Source organism: Cibotium barometz, chromosome 29, assembly GCF_041138505.1.
Source record: "Cibotium barometz isolate CiBa-2024 chromosome 29, ASM4113850v1, whole genome shotgun sequence".
Classification (NCBI taxonomy): domain Eukaryota; kingdom Viridiplantae; phylum Streptophyta; class Polypodiopsida; order Cyatheales; family Cibotiaceae; genus Cibotium; species Cibotium barometz.
This window is the reverse complement of record NC_141074.1, coordinates 52,459,869-52,467,079: the sequence shown is the minus strand read 5'-3', so window position 1 is coordinate 52,467,079 and position 7,211 is coordinate 52,459,869.

The following is a 7,211-nucleotide window of genomic DNA, read 5'->3' as shown; positions in this document are numbered from 1 at the left end:
TCTCATTTTTGTCATTCTTTAATTGACTTAAATTAACCCAAATTAGATTCATAGAACTCTAATCTACATAATTTTCTAAATTCAAGAGAGTAAACAATAAGAAGAGTTTAATTAATCCTTTAGTTAATCTTTCTAGTATTAAGAAAGGCTGGAATGTAAAGAAGAGAAGGGCATGGCCTTTTCATCAAGGCATAGCATTTGAATTTAATTCAATTTACTGCAAAACATAAAAAACAAGAAAACCATAGATTTTAAATTTAAACAAGTAAGAAAATTAACTTACATAGAGCTTGTAAGCTCTCCTTTGGCTTGAGGGATTGAGGGTTCTACTCTTGTTTGAAACAAGAGTGGCTACCAATTCACTTTGGAGAGGATTAGGCCAAAAACAATTGAACTATTAAAAATTCAATGTAAATGGCTCTCAGGACAGGAGCAGAGTAACAGTGCATAAACACCATTAAGCTTTTACAAAGGAGGAGGCTTCTATTTATAGGAAAAAGTGAGCCTCTAACCAAGCAAACTGATTCTAGAATTTTTCAGATTAGTTTGGTCAATTTTTGACCATTTTTGGGTCAGTTTAGCTTACTTTTTGGATCTAGTTAAAATAGGAGAGAGGAGAGATGAAAATATCTCATTATTTTTTAGTTTAAAACTCCTCCACACATGTGAAATAGGCACCTCCTTCATGAGGGGAGATCCCCACACTGAGGTGTCAACAAAAATGCATCATTTTCTCTAAATATCTCTTAATTTTTAACTAATAAACCTTGTACTCAGTCAACTCTTCATCTTATGTGAGCATTTACTCATTTTTGGGGGTTTTTCTTTTATTCTTTAATTTATCTCCTCCCTGCATTTGGATTAATCTTATTGGTCAATAGGAACCTTAATTGGACCATAATCTAAAAATTTCTAAAAATCAGGACCCTTAGGCTAAGGTCCTTTATACCTATTTTCAATTAATTCCAATTGCACATTGGAAAGTTCTTTTTGAATTTTTGTTTCAAGGGAAACCATTTTTGACACTAGGAGGATTTTTATATCCAAAAATATCTCAATTTTGAATTACCTCCCTCTAGAAATTTTCTCTCTCCAGGCCAAAACAGGGTAAAACAAGATCTTTCTTTTATTTCAGAGAGGGAAATAATTATAAGATTAGAAGGGGAGGTTCTTATACCTGCACACCTCAAAAGCTAGAGAGAGGAATCTTATAAGATACCCGGCTAAGGTTATAAAACTAATATAACATAGATGAGGTCATCCATCTCCCACATCCCCCTTTAATTTAGGGTGTTTGAAAACCTTATAAGAGTACAAGTCTTAATCTTATATCCTAATTGTGCTTGAGTCTAAAGTTAATTAGTTTAGTTATTCATAATTTTGAGTAGTCTTAGGTTGCATCCACATTAGATTAGTTATGTTAATCATTTTTAGATTAGTTTTATCATTAATGTAAGATTAGTGTCTGATTAGGTAGTCATCTTGTTTAGGAGAGCTCAATCCATGTTTCTCAATAGTAGGTGTGCTTTTGTAAACCTGATTGGGTGACACGTCAATCATGGGCATTATTTCATAGACTACGTAATCATGGTGAGAATTTGTATACATTGTATCTCAAAGAGGGCCATTGGCACTACATTGATTGTGAAACTAGTTGATGGAGCCACTGCAAAGCCCATAGGTCTTTTGCGGAATTTGAAGATTGAAATTCTCGAAACTGGTTTCCAACACACCTTTGTGGTGATGACCTTTGGCTAGCATCCGGTTTCCTATGATTGCATCCTAGGACGGCCCTTCATGGAGAGAAACAAAGATGATCCATGATTGGAACATGGATCACATCTACATTCGGAAACCAAGATTATCCATGATTGGGACACACATCACATCAACATTTGAAAAAAATACCAAATGCTAAAGGTGAACCTATGCACTTGCAAGATCTATCCAATGAGTGGGAGACTTGCAAAAGAAGATTCACTACTACTGCTAGGTCTATAGCAGTACACTTGTGCCAAACATGTAACAAAACATTAAAAGATGAAAGGGTTAGCATTGAATTTGCAATTGTGCCACCATGGATATACTTCCAATATGAAAGGTTACAAGATTTTCCATGGTAGACTGGTAAGAAATCACAACAGCTAATGGATTGGATTCTTCCGTAATGCTATTTCTAATATATGTGCAAAAGGATTAATGCTATTTCTTACTACTATTGATTCTTGCTTAATGCCATTGTAAATTAAATAACAAGGGGTTCTTATATCGTTTGTTATTTATGATGCAATAACAAGGATCCCTAAGCTATAGCTAGGGTGGATTGAATATGATAATTGCCATAGCTTCAAGCATAGCATAAACAAGGCTGATTAACAAGAGCTTAATCACATAATTCATAGAGCAAGATGAAAACAATAAACTTGATTATTATTCTCATTCATGAGATACCTCTTAAATAGGCTAAGGTTATAAAACTAATATAACATAGATGAGGTCATCCATCTCCCACATCCCCCTTTAATTTAGGGTGTTTGAAAACCTTATAAGAGTACAAGTCTTAATCTTATAATCGAATTGTGCTTGAGTCTAAAGTTGATTAGTTTAGTTTATTCATTATTTTGAGTATTCTTAGGTTGCATCCACCTTAGATCAGTCATGTTAATCATTTTTAAATTAGTTATATCATTAGTGTAGGATTAGTCTGATTAGGTAGTCATCTTGTTTATAGGAGAGCTCAATCCATGTTTCTCAATAGTAGGTGTGCTTTTGTAAACCTGATTGGGTGACATGTCAATCATGGGGGCATGATTGCATAGACTACATAATCATGGTGAGAATTTATATACATTGTGTCTCAAAGAGGGCCATTGGCACTACATTGATTGTGAAACTAGCTGATGGAGCCGCTGCAAAGCCTATAGGTCTTCTGCGGAATTTGAAGATTGAAATTCACGGAACCAGTTTTCGACACACCTTTGTGGTGATGACCTTGGCCAGCAAAACCGGTTTCCTATGATTGCATCCTAGGACGGCCCTTCATGAGAGAAACAAAGATGATCCATGATTGGAACATGGATAACATCTCTGTTGTGCATTCAAATGTATGGGGTCCTACGAAGACCATGTCTATGGGAGGCTGCAGGTATTATGTGACATTTATTGATGACCACACATGGAAAGTGTGGGTACACTTCATGAAGGAGAAGGGTGAGGTGTTCACTCATTTTCAGAATTTCAGAGTTATGGTTGAAAAGCAAACAGGGAAACATGTAAAGTGCCTAGGTCAGATGGAGGGGGAGAGTGAGTTCTCTGAATTTTTGAAGAAGAATGGTATTCAAAGACAGTTTACATGCAAATACACTCCGCAGCAAAATGGAGTTGCTGAGTGAAAAAACAAGCACATTGCTGAGATTGCGCGAGCATTGATGGGAGAGAAGAATATGCTGCATAGCTATTGGGCTGAGGCTGTTTCTACAGCAGTTTACATCATGAATAGGACTCCAACTGTAGCCATATATGATGTAACTCTAGAGGAGAGGTTTACTGGCAGAAAACCTGATTTGTCTCATCTGAAAGTCTTTGGATGCATTGCATTGCATATGTGCATGTGCCAGATGAGCTGAGAACTAAGCTGGATCCAAAAGCTAAAAAATGTGTGTTTATTGGGTATTCCCTTGAGCAAAAGGGATACAGGTGTTATAACCCTGCTACACGTGAGTTGAGGGTAAGCAGGGATGTTATTTTTTATGAGATGTGCAGGTGGTATGCTGCTGAAAAAGAATCTATTGGGGCTGATGTGAGTGGAAATGTGGTTGCACAGAATGCAAGTCAGCAATCACAGTCTTTGAGTGGACCAAGAGAGTCCTCATCTAGTGGTTCAGTTGATAGACCATGGAGTGGCAGGCTGTATCATAATACCAGTCCTACAACAAATGTAATTAGCACATCACATAAAGGCAAAGAGAAAGTGATTGAGTCCCTTAGTATGCTTGACATTTCTGCAGGGCATTCTCATGTTGATGGAGAGTCTAGTGGCTTAGAGATGAGCCTTGATGAGGATCTTGGGATACCAACTATGAGAACACATGGTGTAAAGAAGGCTATGGAAGCCATGAATGCAAAGCTACAAAGATCTGGGAGAGTGAAGAATCCTGTGCAGAGGTTTAGCCTATGATGGTTATGTGGCACATCACTATGCATACATGGCAAAAGTTGTACAGGTTGTAGAGCCCACATGCATTGATAAGGCTATTGGAAATGTGTGTTGGGAGAAAGCTATGGATGAGGAGATGGATGCACTATATGGAAATGAGACTTGGGATTTAATGCAATTTCCTGAAGACAAGAAAGCCATTGGATGCAAGTGGGTGTACAAAGTAAAACATAACAGTGATGGAAGCATAAGCAGGTACAAGGCTAGATTGGTAGCCAAAGGATATGCACAGACATATGGCATTGATTATGAGGAAACTTTCAGCCCAGTTACCAAGATGGCAAGTGAGAGTTGTGATAGCAGTGGCTACGTCAAAGCAATGGTCTTTACATCAAATGGATGTAAAGAATGCATTCTTGCATGGGGATTTGCAGGAAGAGGTGTATATGTTGCAGCCACCTGGTTATGAGGAAGAGGTGTATATGTTGCAACCACCTGGTTATGAGGATGTGAGTCACCCCGAGCATGTTTGCAGGTTGAAGAAAGCCTTGTATGGCTTAAAACAAGCACCAAGAGCATGGTCTGACAAGATTTCTAAATATCTTGTCACTATTGGCTTTCATGTAGCCAATGCAGATTTCTTGTTGTATGTGAGACACAATGATAGAGGGGTTATGCTTGTTGTAATCTATGTAGATGACCTGATCATTACGGGGGACCATGATGTAGAGATCTTTGATGTAAAGATCTTGCTTAGACAGAAGTTTGAGATGAAGGATCTGGGGGAGCTCAGATATTTCTTGGGCATTGAGGTGATTAGGTCACCATATGGTATTGGATCACTGCAGAGACAGTATGGCTTGGGCATGTTGTCCAAGTATGGTATGACAGGCTGTAAGCCTATCTCAGTGCCATTGGATCAGAATGGCAAGTTGAGTGCAGATTCAGGAGAGATTTTGGAGGATCCTACTATGTATAGGCGCATAGTAGGAAGCTTGATCTACATGACAATCACCAGGCCAGATTTGAGCTATGCTGTTGGGTTGATGAGTCAGTTTATGCAAGTTCCTCGGAAGGCTGGATGCATTGAGATGCATACTAAGGTATGTGAGGTCTACTTTGCATTGTGGACTATTTTATGAAACTGGGACAGAGATATGTGTACATGGGTACATAGACGTTGATTGGGCTGGTAGTATCTCAGATAGAAGATCTACTAGTGGCTTCATGTTTTCTTTGGGGAGTGCTGCTGTGACTTGGAGCAGCAACAAGAAGCAACCTACGGTTGCTCTATCCAGTACAGAGGCCGAGTACAGAGGTGCTGCTATGGCAGGCTACAGCACCTCTGTACTCACATGCAGCTATGGCAGCATGTGAGGTAGCTTGGTTGAGAAAGCTACTTTTGCAGATTTGGGTCTATCAGTGGATAGACAAGTTGTCATTTTCTGTGACAACATTAGTAGTATACAGTTGCCCAAGAACCCAGTTTTTCATGCTCGCTTGAAGCATATAGAGGTCCACTACCATTTTGTCAGAGAGAAGGTTTTGGCAGGAGACGTTGACCTTGTTTATGTCAACACACAGGATCAGGTCGCTGGTATCTTCACCAACAAAGCATTGGGTACAAAGAAGCTCCACAGATTCAGGGCTTCACTTGGTGTACATGAGATGGAGTTGAGCTCGAGGGGGAGTGTTGAGATATCAAGCTCATCTAGTGAGGCGATGGACAATGATGACCCGCCTGGGGGATAGGCCCCACACTTACACCACTGGCATGGCTGGTGATATCATGTGTGATATGCGGCCAGTGGGATGACAGGCTGTGTGACAGCCATTCTAGAGACTGGCATAGTTATAGCGCCAGCTCATTTAGTTAGGTTCACACTACAGAGAACCCTAGTATGTATTTGGTTGAGTACCTTTTCATATGTGTGTACTCTTATCTTTGTATATGGTGAGTGTTGGGTGAAGAAGAAGAAGATTTTTAGCCTCTCACCGTGTGTGTTCTCTTTTAGGGTTTTGTGAGTGTGTGTGTGCTTGCAAGAGCTCAAGCTCTCTTCTTCCCTGCATCTTTTCACATGTGAAACAAGGTACCTGAGGCAATGATAGAATAACCATCATTTCTATCCTGAACTGTACATCTGTTATCCACAAATTTCACCATCAAGCAAGTGTACACTCCGCAACAGAATGGTGTTGCAGAAAGGAAAAATAGGCCCATTGCAGAAGTGGCACGTGCCTTGATGGTGGCAAAAAAGAATATGCCACATTACTTTTGGGTAGAAGTAGTAGCAACTACTGTGTACATTATGAACAGGACACTCACTGCAGTTGTTCATGGTATGACTCCTGAATAGACGTTTATAGGCATAAGACCAGATGTGTCTCACTTGAAAGTGTTTGGGTGTATTGCATATGTACATGTTCATGATGAAGTGAGAATAAAGTTGGATCCAAAGGCAGAAAAATGCATCTTCATTGGTTATGCTATGGAGCAAAAAGGTTATAGATGCTATAACCCTACCACTCGTGAGATGCAAGTAAGTAGAGATGTTGTCAAGAACTAGTCCATTGTAGAGAAGGAGTCACTAGAATTATCTACTCCATCAAGAAGTTCAGGAAAAAGTTGCTAGGTAAGATGTTTGAATTTCATGTAGATCACAAAGCTCTCTTGTACCTAATAAACAAATCAAATCTCGTAGGAAAGTTGGCTAAATGGATTCTCTTGTTGCAGGAATTTGAGTTCAACAACATAAGGCACACCTCTGGGAACAAGCATGCAGTGGGTGGCAGACTTCCTACAAGACTTGAAAACAAGTGAGGAACCAGAAGAAGGGATGGAAGGCGATTTCCCAAATACGCAATTTTTCCTCATAGAAGGAGAGAGACCCAGCCGGTATGACGAAATGCTACAATTCATGTCTGACTTGTCCTTTCCGGAGCACATGTTATTTCTTCACTCCATTCAGGCACCATGTCTAGTTTTAACAATCAAGCATCTGGGAGGTCATCATCAACACCATTTATTGGTTCCCCATTTGGAATTCTCGACATA